This window comes from Canis lupus, chromosome 34 (genome assembly GCF_048164855.1).
Source record: "Canis lupus baileyi chromosome 34, mCanLup2.hap1, whole genome shotgun sequence".
Classification (NCBI taxonomy): Eukaryota; Metazoa; Chordata; class Mammalia; order Carnivora; family Canidae; genus Canis; species Canis lupus.
The window spans coordinates 9,478,342-9,495,382 of NC_132871.1; the positions used below are offsets into that span (position 1 = coordinate 9,478,342).

At 46.6% G+C, this 17,041-nt stretch overlaps 1 protein-coding gene and 2 long non-coding RNA genes across 10 annotated transcripts in view; 1 reads left to right on the forward strand and 2 right to left on the reverse strand.

Annotated features, from left to right (window-relative positions):
• Positions 1 to 17,041, forward strand: part of PDE11A (phosphodiesterase 11A) — a 405,439-nt gene that overhangs the window by 378,587 nt on the left and 9,811 nt on the right. For 2 of the 8 annotated variants that reach the window (XR_012023877.1, XR_012023878.1), the window contains exon 20: positions 16,151 to 16,326. The exons of the other annotated variants lie outside the window; for them this stretch is intronic. The gene's annotated coding sequence lies outside the window, so the exon portion shown is untranslated. The remainder of the gene's footprint in view (positions 1 to 16,150; positions 16,327 to 17,041) is intronic. 8 annotated transcript variants of the gene reach the window in all.
• Positions 890 to 4,131, reverse strand: LOC140624409 (uncharacterized). The gene is made up of 2 exons (XR_012023883.1): positions 3,980 to 4,131; positions 890 to 1,100 (listed from the first exon to the last, which is right to left on the reverse strand). It is a non-coding gene; the product is annotated as an uncharacterized lncRNA (long non-coding RNA).
• On the reverse strand, positions 8,294 to 10,423 carry LOC140624419 (uncharacterized). The gene is made up of 2 exons (XR_012023902.1): positions 10,103 to 10,423; positions 8,294 to 8,988 (listed from the first exon to the last, which is right to left on the reverse strand). It is a non-coding gene; the product is annotated as an uncharacterized lncRNA (long non-coding RNA).

A 17,041-nucleotide genomic window follows, 5' to 3' on the forward strand; every position in this document is an offset into this window, starting at 1 on the left:
TTGGCCATTCTGACTGGTGAGAGGTGGCATGTCATTCTGGTTTCAATTTGTATTCTCCTGACGCTGAGGGACGTGGAGCATCTTTTCATGCGTCTGTTGGCCATGTGTATGTCTTCCTTGGGGAAATGTCTGTTCATGTCTTCTGCCCATTTCTTGACTGGATTATTTGTTTTTTGGGTGTGCAGTTTGATAAGTTCTTTATAGATTCTGGATACCACCCCTTTATCTGATAAGACATTTGCAAATACCTTCTCCCATTCTGTAGATTGTTTTTGACTTCATTGACTTTCACAGGTTAAATTGGTTTCACTTCATGGTTTTGAAAAGGTTGTGCTTATCAAATACGAAATCAGATCGAGCACTTTCCTCTTTCACCCCAGTTTGCTGAGTTTTGTCCCTCCTCCAAGCCAAGTGGTAGATTACCACTAGTTTCAGGCACCTGAAGGGCTACTTATTTGTGTGCCTAGGTGGGAACTCACACAAACTACATTTTGGATACCCATTGCATTTAAAATTGAACCTCATCCCTGAGACAACTTCAATCTCCAGTCAATCTGCCCCTGTGTTGAAGGAAAACCATGCTAATTCCTCCAATCCTCTTAAAATCTATTCATTAGGAAGTTAACTCAGTAATCTACTGTCTGACTGGAAGTGACTGTCAGAAAATAGATAAAAACATGTAAACAAAGCAGTGCATAGGGAGGGAACATGCAGTGAACCCTCCCCGATCCATGAGTAGTTACAGGGTAGGGAGCTATGACACACTGGGCTACATATATCTACAAGTGAGTATATAATTCTCCAGAACTTGCCTCATCTTTTTAATCTGATGGTTCCAAACTCTTCTTTAAAGAGAACAGTAAATGGTCCTAACAGGCAGAAGTCATGATTTATCTGTGACAGCATTTTAATCAGGAAGCGTATAGGAAGTCCAGAGTGGGCCGCGAACCATCAGAGCGTGTGCCCCAAGAGAAGACTAAAGCCCGGTTAGTTAGCTCTGTCCTAGCAGGGTATCTTGAAGGAACACATTGACATCTGATTCCTGTGCTTTCTGCTGTCTTTGCACCCTGCTGGGGATCCATTAGCCTGCTGCTCAACATCTTTGAAGGGAGAAAAAATAGAAAGAAAGAAAGAAGAAAAAGGGGAGAAAAAAAAAAAAAGACACCATCAAACTTTGAAGTCATTGCCGCACCAGCCTTAGGGGTAAACAGAAAACCTGATGTGCCAGCCTCACACTGAGCTTCCCTTCGCAATATCAAGCTAAGTGTTTGCCCCTTGTAGTCATTCTCGACTTAATCAAACCTCAATGTACCTAGAATTTCAATGATGCATAGAGGCGGTATAAATCTTCTATGGTTAAGGATGGAGGGATTCATTTTTATTATGAACCCAACGATGTTTTCAGCCCGTCCCAAACAGGCTCTTGATTTTGGAGTGGATTCTTTTTCAGATACTGTCAAAGGCCTTGGACAGGATCTAGCCAGAATCATTCCCTGTCTCCGTTAAAGGAGGAAAAAGTCCTGCAAGAGTATTGCCTCTTCATAAAAATGCCATGGGGCTGCTGCAACGGGCAGAGAGGCTGATGTCATGATCACAATAGCTTTTGACTTTGTTTCTGCCTTCCATTGGAACGGTAGTTCTGGAAAGTAGACTCACCTGATGCAATTATTAGCAAGCTCTCTGAGAGAAGAGCGAAAATACAATTAAAATACAATTAAAACCAGGCAGCCCCGGTGGTGCAGCGGTTTAGCGCTGCCTGCAGCCCAGCGTGATCCTGGGGACCCTGGATCGAGTCCCATGTCGGGCTCTCTGTGTAGCCTGCTTCTCCCTCTGCCTGTGTCTCTGCCTCTCTCTGTATATGTCTCTCATGCGTAAATAAATAACATCTTTAAAAAATAAAAATAACTTTTAAAAATAAATAAATAAAATACAATTAAAACCATGAAGATTGGGCATTAGAATTGACAAACTGGAAAAGAGGAGGTAAAGCGCTAAGACGGTTTTTCTGGTCTTTTAAAAAAGTTCTTTAAAAATGACTTAGGGGATCCCCAGGTGGGTCAGCGGTTTGGCGCCTGCCTTTGGCCCAGGGTGTGACCCTGGAGACTTGGGATCCAGTCCTGGATCGAGTCCCGGGATCGAGTCCCTCATCGGGCTCCGTGCATGGAGCCTGCTTCTCCCTCTGCCTGTGGCTCTGCCTCTGTGTGTGTGTGTGTGTCTCATGAATAAATAAAATCTTAAAAAAAAAAAAAAAGACTTAGTAATTCCCCCAGATGGCCCGTGCCTCGTGTCCACCTTTTTAAAAAAAGAACCAGTGATGAGCTACGAGTGACTGGTTAGAATATAACATCATCTCCGGGATCCCTGGGTGGCGCAGCGGTTTGGCGCCTGCCTTTGGCCCAGGGCGCGATCCTGGAGACCCGGGATCGAATCCCACGTCGGGCTGCCGGTGCATGGAGCCTGCTTCTCCCTCTGCCTGTGTCTCTGCCTCTCTCTCTCTCTGTGACTATCATAAATAAATAAAAATTAAAAACAAAAAAAAACAACATCATCTCCTCCTAAAAAGCCTACGAGCAGTACAATGTGGGTGCAATGTGGGTGCGGAGAACGCTCCCTCCCCTCGGGTGCTCTATAGAAAGGGCCCCACCCGGGTCGGTTTCTGACCCTTTCTCCAGGCTCTGAGCCCTGGGCACTGAGCACTGGTGGCGGAGAGGAGCAAACAGTGGGGGCCAGGCCCCCCTCGTCTTTGCAGAGAATGACGTCATGCGCAAGCCCGAGACTGCGGAGGGAGGGAGCGGCCGGGCCTGTCCGCATCCCCTCCTGCAACCTGGCGGACAGCAGCGCCGCCCCTCCAGGGCTGCTACGGGGGCGCCGCGCCGGCCGGGGGCTGCCCGGGGACTGTCTGCGGGGCCCTCAGGGTCACCGCCAGGGGGCTGCTCGGGGACGGTCCGCGGGGCCGTCGGGGTCGCCGCCAGGGGGCTGCTCGGGGCCGGGCTCGTGGGGCGGCGTCAGTCTCTAGGGGGGCACTTGGAGCAGGCCTGGGACCTCGCTCTGGCCACCGAGCCCGCCGAGACTCCTGAGCCTCCCGAGCCTCCCGAGCTCCCCAGCTCCTCGAGCCCCTCGAGCCCCCCAGCCCCCTGAGCTCCCCGAGCACCCCCCTCCGCCACCCCCCCCAGCTCCCCGAGCCCCCCAGCTCCCCGAGCCCCTCGAGCTCCCTGAGCCCCCCAGCAGCCTGAGCTCCCCGAGTCCTCCAGCTCCCCAAGCTCCTCGAGCTCCCCAGCCTCCCCCAGCCCCCCCCCCCCCCCGCCCCAGCTCCCCAGCCCCTCAAGCCCCCTCAGCCCCTGGAGTTCCCCGAGCCCCCTGCCCTGGCAGCAGTTCCCCCAGGGCTCCCACCAGCACCCGGTCTGGGTCAGAGCTAGGCCACCGCGGGACCACCCTGAACCCCTAGCTGCCTGCCCCCCACCCTGCTGCCCACGCTGCTCTCTCTGGCCTAGTAAGCTGTCTGGGGGCAGTGCCAACTTGTTCTAGGAAAATTCTGTCATTTTCCTGATTTGGGCTCTGAGATTCAAGAGACAAGCCCCCCACCCCCTTGACCCTCAGGCTTTGTACTCCCCAGAAACAGGGAGGGTGCCAAGACACTCCCTTTTCAATTTCCCTTTCTCACCACCCTCTCCCCTTTCTGTCTCTCTCCATTCTCTCTTTCTCCTTTTTTTTTTTTTTTTTAAGATTTTATTTATTTATTCACGAGAGACAGAGGGAGAGGCAGAGACACAGGCAGAGGGAGAAGCAGGCTCCGTGTGGGGAACCAGATGTGGGACTCGATCCCAGAACCCCCATCACACCCTGAGCCCAAGGCAGCCGCTCAACTACTGGGCCCCCCAGGCGTCCCTCCCTCTTTCTCTTCTCTTTCTCCCTCCTCCTCCTCCCCTGCCCCCATCTCCAGCCCCGACAACAGAAAGTTTTTAGATCTCGTGTTTCTTGCCTGATGGGAATGGCCCTTACAGGGCCTCCCCTGTGCTGTCTGCACTAGAGCTTTGTGGTCTGACTCGATGATGTGACTTGGCCAGATTTGGTTCTCAATAGGTGAAGGAGAATTCTGGAATTTAGAACACCCCCCCCCCCTCACCACACAAAGCTGCCATTCAGGGTTATACCGTCTCCAGGCTGAATGATGACAGCTTGCTGTTTCTAACGGGAGCCACAGTTTGTCTGCAGGAGGGAAGCCTACTGGAGTTAGTGGGTGGGGAGCCCCAGGCGTGGCGGCTCAAGCAGAACAAAAACACACTGATTTAATATTTTCAAAATATTGCTCTTGTCACATACATTATACCTAGATCTGAGTGCTGATAGTAAAACCTGTTTACCTCCAAGCTGGCCATGAACTGTTAGTCAAATACAAATGGAAGAGAAATGTAAACATTTGCAAGTGTCAGTTTATGTAGTTTCTAGGCCCCTCCACTATGGCCTGTCCTCCGAACTTCTGCCAAAGTGGTCTTCCTTTAAAAATATATATATATATTGGATCATGGCACCCCCTGCTTAAAAACCTTAGCCTATACCACCATGTGTGAGATCCCTTCCAGATTTCCCGCCGTGGTGTCTCAGGGCCACCTTTTCTGAGGCCCCCTGCCTGTTGGCTTCATCTGCTGGCACCCTACGCAATTCCTCACCCACATACCCTTTGTCCCAAAGCACAGGACCCACAGACCCCTTGTCCCTCTTGCTTTGCCTTTGCTCTGCTTCCTTCCTGCTCCTCTCTGCCTGGAAAACCTTTACCCCCCATCGATGTCTCTGTAGCATTCCATGTGTCTCTTCGTGACCACGGCAACAGGCTGTCTCGTGTGTCTGGTGACTGGCTGGCTGGCTTCCTTCCCCATTAGACCAGTTTCTTGGGACCCTCATCTTCGTGGTACCGCATAGTGCCTAGCACATTCACACTGCTTCGTAAACATCTGTGGGACCAATGAATGAAGAAACAGAGGAATGCATGATGGGTGCAGCACCACAGAATTAACCAGAAGCAGTGGGACGTGTGCAGTAGGGTTATAACATCATGTTAAATTATCATCTATAAATATATAAAGCCTTTCATCAGAGTGTGCACCGTTCTCTTCCTGCCCATAATCTGAAGTATATGGCCTATGATATCTTTTTAGATATCATAAAGCAGTTTAGTTCTCATCATGGTTGAATTGGCTCTTAATTCTAATATAAAAAGGCCAGTTTATAGCCATGAATTTTTCAGGGCTTTGGGTTTTTCAACTAGGAAATACGTGAAATTTTCTTTTATCCAACATTGGCAGAAAATACAGTCTAGTGATTTTAATATTCACATTAAGAGAGTCAGCACACGTACATAAGGATTTCAAGAACTGATGTACATTGTATACATGTGGTTTCATAAAATTATAATACAATAAATATGCTAAATCTATTATAATTAAAATGTAATCTTTCTTTGACTTAGAAGACTTTCCAGATCCTACATTTCCTAAGAGTTACCCCTAAGAAGCATCAGCTAATCATGTGCTGTGTAGAGGGAAGTGCTGAGCAGGGGACAGGCCTTACGAACAGAGCAGATTCAGGCTCATGTCACTGCGGGCACCGGGCATGGCGTGTGTCAGGTAAAGGCATCCCACACCCTTGGCTACGTCTTAGAGCTCTTCCTGAATACGTGATATGCCAGGATGTTTGATTTTAGAATTTTCCACTTCCAAAATGAGTTTGACTTGATAAAGTAACCAGCTCTATGTACATTTTCTTGTAAATAAAATGGATTTTGTCTCATTTCATGCAACTCTAAAAAAAACAAAAAACAAAAAACACCTGTTTTTTATACAGTAGCACTTAATGTATTCCTGTTCATGTGCATTTTGTGAGTTCAAAACTGCCATCATGAATCCATATTAAAATGCTGGAATCTGGTATACATATTTCCTAATAAGACTTTTGAAAGTAGAATTTAAGATAAGATCTACTTCTTATCCAGCTGACCAGCATAAATAACTCTTTTTAAAAGTGTTTCTGCTTGGGAATCATGAAACTAAAAATGACTTAACTGAAGTCCATACAAGACTTGGAATGTTGTCTTATGTTGCTTCCTAGGGCCACTAGAAAGCATATTTTAAATATTTTTCTAAAGATGAGAGAGAGAGAGAGAGAGAGAGAGAGAGAGAGAGAAGGAGTGGGGGGAGGGGCAGAGGGAGGAGCAGACCCCCCTGAGCAGGGCCCAAGAACCCAGGGCTTGATCCCAGGATTCTGGAATTATAACCTGAGCTGAAGGCAGATACTTAACCAACCGAGCCACCCACGTGCCCCTAGACAGCATATTTTAAAAGCCAATTTACCCTTTTTCATGGCTCTCTCTTCTTTGAATCTCTTCAAGAAAAGAAGAGAGAGAGGGAGAGATGGAACGTGGAAGAGAGAGAGAGAGGGAAAATTGCATTTTTCCACCAGGAAATGAATCAAGGCCTCTTTTAAATATTATTTTTTTGCACTGCAAGTGCCTCTCCGAAATTTCTGCAATTTAATGTGCATTTGGAAGGTCAGCATTGCTTGAGCTCATGGGAAGTGAGGCATGAGATAAACATAAAGCATTCTTATTATGCTATTGCCAAACGGAATCTTCTGTACTACTCGAAATGTTTCCTAAGAGAATTCAAGGAGGCACTCTCTGGATGCCCAGCCATCACAACTCTTATATTTAATTATCTGAGCTGCAGCCATAAAAATATTAAATAAATCACTCAAGGCGCATTGCCTCACCTAGCAAGCAGATGCTAGATGGCAACGTGACCAGAGAGAGCCAGGCGCTCTCATGTACCAACCGATCTGGCAGCCCAACAGCTGACTTTTGTAGCCAGGGTCTAAAACGAGAGCAAAGACTTCTAACAGACTGAGCGCTTGGAAAAGAAATTCAGCATTAGAGTCCTGACAGGCATGCGGTATCCTTATGCACATTTTTTTCAGAAAGCAGACATCTATTGAATACTTACTGCTCTTACAAGGTGCTTTTACAGACACAGTTTAGTTTGACCCTAACTGTGAAAGAAGAACATACTTCATTTGGGATCCTATAATGTCTAATGGTCTGAGTTTTAACATATGAGGAAAGTGAAACCTAAAGAAGCTAATGGACATAATTCGAGTGAAGCAGTTAATACAGAATAGAGCCAGAAGTTCAGTCCCAAGTCCTGTCTTCATCTGCTGCTTTTTCTCACTATACTGCTCTGAGGAAGTACAAGCTGCTTCCATTCTGGCCAGGAATGCGTTACCTTTGTAAATCTGCCATTTACAAAACGAAACCCTGAATCCTTCAGAGGGGAGGATACCAGGACCAGAGTAGAGACTCTAGGGAGACCAATTCCTAGAAGACCAAATGGGCTAATGGATTCTGTTTAGCTGGTTACTATAGAAAATTCTCTCAGAAATATGTTAAGCTGTTCTTGACCTAACACTTTCCCTTGCAAAGTGGGTTGACATTGCCAATAGAAGATGGCAGACTGGCCTCACTAGTATATCTCCCCCTCCTTCTGAGAATTCCATTCACGTAATTATAACGGACGTTTTTAAAAAGTATAAATTTTCGGGATGCCTGGGTGGCGCAGCGGTTTGGCGCCTGCCTTTGGCCCAGGGCGCGATCCTGGAGACCCGGGATCGAATCCCACATCGGGCTCCCGGTGCATGGAGCCTGCTTCTCCCTCTGCCTGTGTCTCTGCCTCTCTCCCTCTCTCTGTGACTATCATAAATAAATTTAAAAAAAAATTTTAAAAAAGTATAAATTTTCTTGGGTATTGAAAAGAGGGTGAAAACTTTTTGAGGAACATCATAGAAAAAAACCTAGATTTCCTTGAACAGACTGTTAGTATAAGTAAGGATGTTAAGGACTCTGCTAGCAAGGACTCAGATGGAAATAAGGATCATGGTAGAGAAAACATATCATCTTCCAGAATACTTGAATCATCAAGAGAAGGTTGTTAGGAGAAGTAAGAATCTCACATTCTCTTCTTTTGGTGCCATTTTATGCTGTTGTCCACACATAAACACAAATTTACCCAGAGACACTAGTTGTATTGTGCTTTGGTCACTTGGCGTAATGTTCTAACGTGTGTCCACATTCCTAACATAATTTTCATGTTATCCTTCAAAACAGCAGCCTGGTGTTCCAGTCAGTTGACTTGTCATAGTTTATTCAGTCATCACCTACTTGCTTTTTCCTTTTTGCTAAAAGAAGTAATTCTGAGGTGAGCACCTTTGTTCAATATTTCAGTGACTTATTCAATACTATTAAGCGTGATTCAAAATAATGAAGTTGTATTTCTTTAATAAAAAAAGAAAACTAAACTCTCAAGGACAACAGAATGTGAGAGGACGTAAGATCTCCCCAGATATTAAAAAATTGGTAAGGAACTAACATCCCAGAACGTCTGCTGACAAAAGTGAGTGGATCTGTCTTTCAAGAGGAGCTCCTGAGGGGCTCGGGACTCGGAACCAAGAGGGGGTATGTTGGTTTTCGAGGGCCGTCTAACACAGTACAACAAACTGGGTGGCTCACACAACAGAAATCTCTTCTCTCATAGTTCTGGAGGCTCCAAGTCCAAAATTGACTCCTTCTGGAGGTTCTGAGAGAGAATCTCTTCCGTGCCTCTCTCACTTAGCTTCTGGTGGTTGCCAGCAATCCCTGGTATTCCTTGGCTTCTGGAAATTGGCGTCACTCCAATTTCTGCCTCTGTCTTCCCATGACATTCTCCCCTGTGTCTGTGTGTCCCCGTGTCTTCAGATGGCCTATCTTATGAGGACGCCGGCCATTGGATTTGGCTCTTCCAATCCACCATGACTTCATCTTAACCTGATTAGATAGATCTGCAAAGATCCTATTTCCAAATTAGGTCCTGTCCCCAGGTACGAGGGGTCAGGACTTCAGCATATCTCTGGGGGGTTGGGGGGAGGGGTGGCACAATTTGGCCACAACAACGAGGTTGAGGCATAAGCCTGGAAACAAACAGAAAGGTCAGAAGTTGGTTAAGCGGAGTCTCGGGAACCTCACTACCTGCTCGGCCAAGGTCCACAGGCCCTGTAGCGGCTGCCAAGCCAGGAAACCAGAGAGCCCTTCCTGCAGAGTGCTCAGCAGGAGGGAGAGGTCGGGGCTGAAATCCAGGGTCCCTGGAACGCCTGGCTGGACCCCAGGTGCCCTCCTCCCCTGCACCCGGGAGGCCAACCGCTGGACGTCCCCAGAAGCAGAAAAGTGGGATTCTTCCGAGAGAGACGGGGGCCTCAGGGAAAAGATCCACATGCACTTGCACTTGGGATGTTCTCAGTGAGAGTCCACTCTCCGCAGGATGATGGCCTCTGCGGCCAGGTCAGAGGTCAGAGGTCAGCACCCGGCCACAGCTTCTGCGGCTCCGGCCCACTGCCTGGATGGCAGGTGACTATGCGACAGAAGGGCCACAGCCTGTTTCAGGAGAGCCTCCAACAGGAAGGAATGGAAGCAAATAAAAACACGGAGGAGGAAAGGAATTCCGAGCACACAGTAAACACAGAAGACCCCTGTAGAAACCCTGATTATCCTCCCCAGACAAACAGGTTATGAAACCAGACCCGGGGACGGTCATTGTTTTCTAGTTGCCGCATCACGATTCGTGTCCTTCTCTGGGTCCTCTGTCCCCACTCGGACCCTGTCCTCAGCAGCCCCGCCCCAGGCCCCCTTGGGTCCCATCCGCCAACTAAACACGGCGGCGGGGCTCTCCCTAAGGCAGGTTGGCCCGTGGGCCCCTCAGCCCCTCCCCGACACCCAAGGGAAGGTCTGAGCCGGGTCCACCTGCCTGTGCTCACCGTCTCCCTCCTCCTCCGTCCACTCGCTCCTGCTGTAACCGGCCACCAGCCCTGTCCCAAACTGCCCCTCCACTGAGGTGACACGCGTGCAGGCTCGCCGGTGCCTTGGCTCGCGCAGCCCTCGCCCGCCCTCGGCCAGCAGACCCTAGGCTTACTTTAGGAACCTGCCCGGATGACAGGCTCCCGGTCTAAAACCTCTGTTTGCCCCCAGGAGGTAGAGACCATGGGGGGGGGGGGGTGCCTCGGCTTTTCCCCATTTGCGCAGTGCACTCACCTGCATCCCTGCATCTCCAGCCCAGCGGACCCCCATTCGGGACCACAGGGCATTAGCCTTTCCATCTTTATTTCACGGCTGAGGGACCAGGGAGGTTTCTACTTGCTCTTCACAATCGCCCCGTGAATCAGGGGGAGTTTCAGCAGAGGAGCCACTGCCTCCGAGAAGCGAAGGAAGGGACAAACTAACAGAACCATAAAATAACCGAAGAGGACGAGTAATTCTCCAAGTCTTTGCCTTAATATGTCGTCCATAAGCTTAGGACTAAAGATGCTCTGATGGGCCAAAAACTACAAGGGAAAGAGCAACAGAGACCTACAGAGAAGGACGAGGCTGGGGGAAGGGAAAGGACACTGGGCGCTGAGTGTTTTTACAAGCATCCTCCTTCAAATCCGCCCTCCACACTCATAAAACCTAAAGCTTGCCATCCTTGGATTTTTTTTTTTTTTAAGATTTATTTATTTGAGAGAGAGTGAGAGAGAGCACGAGGGAGAGGGCAGAGAGAGAAAGAGAAGCAGGCTCCCCACCAAGCACAGAGCCAGATGTGGGGCTGGATTCCAGGCCCCTGGGACCATGACCCGAGCTGAAGGCAGCTGTTTAACCACCTGAGCCACCAGGCGCCCCTCCTGGGACTTGTTTTTATGGTGAGCACCCCGGGGCTGTAGGCTGGACTGACAGGAGCTCCACTCTGCTCCCTTCGAAGGGTCCTTGGCCTCACAAAGTGACTCTCTTCTTGAAGCAAGGGGAAGGTAGTTTATATCAACCCTTCCAAGAGTCTGAGCCTCCGAGGCCGTGAGGTTTGTTTCGAGGTAAGGCCTGTGCGCACCCCCTCGCAGGTGGCCGCAGAAGCCCCAGCTTTGGAAGCCGAGATCCTCTACACTCTGCCCTTTACTATCTGTGTCTTCTTGGGTAAGACAGAAACGCTCCAGCCTCAGCTTTCACATCTGGAAAAGGGGGATAAATAGCGGTGCCTGGCTTGCTATCACTGAGAGGATTAACTCAGATAATGCCTGGGAAGTCAGACTGGCGCCTGGCACGCAGTAAGTGCTCGGAGTGTCAGCATAGACTCTAACGTCTTAGGGAGCGAGGCGGTTTGGCTGTCCTTATCCAAACTTACAAACACTGGCTACCGAAGCTCAGATGATAATAATAATAATGACTCACATTTACAGAGGGCTTTAACGGACTGGGCCTTAACTTGACACAAACCTCATGGCCTCGGAGGGTCACCATGCACGGGGATAACATGCTGTTGTGATACAAAAATTCTTAAAAAAAAAAAAAAAAAGATTTTATTTATTTATTCATGAGAGACACACAGAGAGAAGCAGAGACACCGGCAGAGGGAGAAGCAGGCTCCATGCAGGGAGCCCGAAGTGGGACTCGATTCCGGGCCCCCAGGATCATGACCTGAGCCGAAGGTAGACACTCAACCACGGAGCCACCCAGGCACCCTGATACGAAGATTCTTGACGAGAAGTGAGTTTGCAAATAATCTGCAGGTTGGGAAAGCTGAACCCTGAAAGGTCACTTGTGACCCAGTTGAATGGTGTGGCAAAGCTGGTTTAGGACCGAGACTCTGGAGCTTCAGTTACGGTTTGTCCCAATGGCACCTGCCATCTATGGGGGAAATCTGAAACATATCACGTCCGCGTTTTCGAAGCTATCGTGAGGGGACGAAACTTGAGAGGGAAGGAGCGCTGCAGATGTCCCCGAGCAGAAAGCAGCTTGAGCCAGGGAGTTTGTTTTGAAGGCCAGCACGGTGAACCAGGACGAACCAGGACGCCTCGGAGAGCGGGGGAAATGGAATGAAAAGTCAGCAAACAAGGTAGAAAAGACAGCCCTGCGAGGGCCTGAGAAACCGAACAGAAAATCTGAAGGAAGATAAATGGATAATTTAACAGCCATTCAGTTTTTAAGAAAGACAAAGAACCAGCTACATTGCATCAGAAAAGGCCTAGAAATGATGATGGATGGGGCCCTTCACACGAGTGGAGAACACAACAGAATCACAGTTGCCTGCCCAATTCCCAGCTGAGGGCAAATTTGAGGAACTAAATAAGGATATGAGACTGATACGGATTGAAGAGTTTTTCAAAATCTATTTAATGGCCAGGCAGGGGACATTGATCGCTTCTCAGAGGAAACGTTTAGGATCAATGAGGTAGTGGGCCCTTATCTGTGATGTGGGTGGGGGAGTGGGCCGGGGGAGGGGTTATAACATTCGTCGCATAGCGGATACATAACAGCTTCGCCAGTACCGAAATAATTTTCGAATTACAGTGGTGAAACACTGAATTATTTCAATCTCCATAAACTAAGCATTTCTCTTCTTTATCCTTGTATCCGCAGGCCTTCTTTCATTATTAGCATTTAGGTAGGTGACTTGTTACTTAATAATTCTAACACATGATGGAAGATGGCTAGTTCCTTTATCTGTCCACGATAAAATTTTTAAATAAGATATTTTACTGTTAAACAGTTTATACACATCCAGGGAACAGAATTCAAAAGGCACAAAAGTATTAGAGCAAAGTGATCCTTCCTCACACTCCTGTCCCCCAGTCACCTCTCTTGGGGGCCACCATCTTTAACACCCTTCTTGGGCATGCATCTAGAGACAATCTATAGAAAACCATAAATACAGTGGGTTTTTCCATTGTTTTTTTATTTTTTTATTTTTTTTAAAGATTTTATTTATTTATTCATGGAAGACACAGAGAGAGAGAGAGAGGCAGAGACACAGACCGAGGGAGAAGCAGGCTCCATGCAGGGAGCCTGACATGGGACTCGATCCCGGGTCTACCAGGATCAGGCCCTGGGCTGAAGGCAGCGCTAAACCGCTGAGCCACCCGGGCTGCCCTCCATTGTTTTAAAAAAAAAAAAAAAAAAAACATTGTATTTATTCAAAAGAAAGGCAGAGACATAGGCAGAGGCTCCCTGCAGGGAGCCGGATGCGGGACTCGAACCCAGGACCTCGGATCATGACCTGAACCAAAGGCAGACATTCAACCACTGAGCCACCCGGGTGCCCCTACACTGTTTTTTTTTTTTTTTAAGATTTTATTTATTTATTCATGATAGACAGGGAGAGAGAGAGAGGGGCAGAGACACAGGCAGAGGGAGAAGCAGGCTCCATGCAGGGAGCCTGATGTGGGACTCGATCCCGGGACTCCAGGATCATGACCTGAACCAAAGGCAGGAGCTACACCGCTGAGCTACCCAGGGATCCCCCCCACACACACTGTTTTTATACATAATGCTTATATTATACACTGCTTTCTACTACAGCATATACGCAGGTATACACACTCTGCTCATATATATGGGTATGTATGTATTTGCACATAGATATGAGCATAAGTATAGCCCACTCCATACCTTGCTTTAGCACACTTAATATAGTTTTGAGGTTTTCCTTTTCAGCGCCCATACAGCAACAGCCTCCATCTTTTCAAAGTCCATAGGGTATTAGAGTTTAAAGATGAAGAATATAGGATTTAACCAATAATTAATTAATTATTTAGGGACACTGATGGCATTTCTCATAGTTGGCTACTGTTAACCGTGTGCAATAAATATCCTTGTAAATGGATCCTCTACCCACTTTATTTGTAGGTTAAATACTCAGAAGTGGAATTACTGGCCATTTGGCATATGGACATTTGATAACTTGGTAGCTATTGCCAGATTTCCCTCTGTGGAGTGTGAGCCAATTTATATTCTCACCAGCAATATGTGAGATGCCTCTCTCTCCACACCCCTACCAATACACTATGTTATCAGACTTCTTGAATTTTGCCATTATGGTAGTATAAAATTTATCTCATGATAGTTTTTTTTTCTCATGATAGTTTTAATTTGCATTCTCCATATCATAAATGAGTCTAATTATATTTTTAGTATAGACTTACTAGGAGCAATTTGTATTTTTTTTCTGTAAATGCTTCATATTTTTGCCATTCCTCTATTAGGCTGGTGGTCTTTTCTTTTTGATTTGTAGGTACTCACTATATATTAAAGAAATAGACCTTTATCTGTGGCAAAAGTGGCAAGTATTTTCCCCAGGTTGTCGTTTATCTTTTCCCTTTGTTTATGCTACACAGAATACATTGATTTTATGTAGTCAAATTCATGACTCTTTTCCTTTGTGGCTTCTGGATTTTTATGTCATACGTAGAATGATTTTTCCATTGCAAAAGGATAAAATTTAAGAATTTTTCTCAGAACATATTTTAGTATTTTATGGGGTTTTTTTCTTGATATTTGTACCTTTGATTCATCTGGTTGTACTTGATTTTGTTAGATGTGAAGTGTGAGGTCAGAATCCAACTTCAGATTCTCAGATGGTTCCTGAGTTTTCCCATCAGGTTTTAACTAGTCCTTTTCCTTAGCATTTAAAAAGTCATCTCTATCATATGCTAAATTTCTTTAAACTTAGTTCTGTTCTTAGTCTACTATTCTGTTCTATCGACCTGTCCACCTCATCACGCTACTTGAAGTCTTTTATAATATATTTTAATGATAAGCCTAATTTCACCTTCAGCATTACTCCCGCAGTATTTTTCTAAGGATTCTTATTTATCTTTCCATGTAAGCTTTAGAATTTAGTTTAAAAACAAACCTAGTTTGTCATTTTATTGGGATGCTTATTTAGTTTTAAATGATCAGTGTTTGGAAGGTAAATTACTGTAAAACTTCCCAACGTTGAAAAATAGGAAATTCTTGCCCACCAGGAAGTTCCTATTCATGAAATTATGATGTTTCCATCCTTAAACTGCACTTCAACAATGTAATAAAAAATATCCAGTGTCTTGGTCCTGCTGCCCCCACAAACTTTTCCCATAAATTTTTAGAAAGTTAGCAATGTAATTAAAGAAGAGCCACAATGATATACCCTCAACCAGGTCTTCAAGTGGACAGACTGGCCTCTTTCTTTGGACAAAGAGAAGGCCAGCTAATGAAGCAACATCTTCCTCATATGCCCAGTGGTATGTGTAAAAGATTCCTTTTCTTGGCTTCTTATCCTTTCTCTCCAAACTCTCACTTTCTTCATTATCTTACAAAATTAAGAAAAAGACAGTTCCTTACCATATGGAGGGAGACCACCAAAATAATAGAGGACTTTTGTCTCAAGGGTCTTGCAGTTTTCATGGATGCTTTGGATCAGGGCCTCTGTAGATGTGGGACACGGCGGGGGGGGGGGGTGCATGGGCTTTAGGACTCCTCCCTGTCTCAAACCCGAGCCTATGTGGTACTGAGCATGAGGACCACTGTTAAAGCCTCACAGGAAGTGTTCCATATCGTTTGCATGGTGCTTACTAAGCAGTTCATCAGTACCAATAACAAGTGTTTTGACTCTTCTCAGATGCTCAAATATAAGCTAAAAACTAGCAGAGCAAACGTTATAGAGTATTCTAGAACCCATTCTTGAAGGCCCCCTAGCACCTTTCTCAGAACACCCTTCATGCCAAGGGCATGGAATTGCAATTCCGTATTTATACAACCCTCTCCCACATAGGCAGCCTGTCCATTCTGTTTGCAGAACCCTAGGACTCAAGGTGCACGAGAAGTACACACACAATGTAGAGCAAACAAATGCCCGTAGCTCAACAAACTGAAAATGTTTAAATGGTCCTTCTTACACATTGAACCTGGCCAAAATCATAGAGCCTAAATATTCCTATAAAATCTCAGATGGCATAATTTTACCGGAAAACATTCTGGTGCATGGAGAGGTGGACTGTTACCATGTGGCTGTGTTTTAGTTACATGTTCCAACCCCCTCTTCTAGGAAGCCCCATTCATCAACGGCTGTGGCTTCTGGGTCAGCAGCCATTCCTTCCAAGTCAGATGTTGCCTACACAGTGAACATGATTGATTAGCTACCCATGTGCTCTAAAAACCCAACCAACAGGATAACCTAGGACAGTATCCTGGAGGGGCTCATTATAACAGAAGAGACGGTTCTCCTTGCTCCCATTTACGTGAGCTGTCTTTGGGCCTGCCTGTTATTTACTACTTAAAACCCTTGTTTTATTTTCCCAGGGCAGGACAGAGTAGATGAGTCACAGATAAAAGATTCATTGTCTACACCTAATGTTTGGGAGCCGGTGTTTCTTCATTATTCAGTGACGCTGTCTCCCTCCTGTGGATTTGTCCTGAAACAGTGTCCCAAGCACCAGAACAAAAGAGTCGCTCCGCTCTCCTGACGCTGCAGTTAGGTGAGACAGACACCTGTCATTACCAGCGTCCCAGTGAGACCCCCTCATGGGAAGATACCACGGGCTTTAGGCAGGCAGGCCCCGACGGACATTCCAGCTCATTCCCTGGTATTTTAACCATGCCCACTTTGGATCATTTAACTTCATTTCCCCCAATCTAAGGTTCCTTATCTGTCAAAACGGGATCAACAATACCAATCTCCCAGCACCGTTGTGCAGTGTAACCAGCTCATATAGGGAGAGGTCTTCGAGGGAGCCTGGAACATGGGACACATTCAGTCCTCAGTTCATTTTGGCAAGATGGGTTTTCCTGTCTATCACAGCCGGCGGCTGGCAGCCCACAGAATAGATTCCGCCCCCAGACATGTTTTATTTAGTTGAACACTGTTTTTAAAACTGTAAAATGTCCAGTTTGCCATAGGCCCCGCCACTCTCAGCTGTCCGTGCAGCCTATTTCGTTCATTAACTGCACTGGCCTGTCCCCTGTAGACATTTGAGGTTAAGACTCTTGCCCTATATAATGGAAATAACAACCTTAGGAGACTAAAATTCCTGCCTCATTAATTCAGAATGTTAATGTCATTTGTAAATATCCTTTTCCACAGAGCAATCCCTTGAGCGTATGAATACAGTAAGCAAAACAAGTAACCTGAGAGGTCAGGAAGGGAATGGAAATGGAGGAGAGAGGGAGAGAAAGAAGGCTGCTATTGAGCAC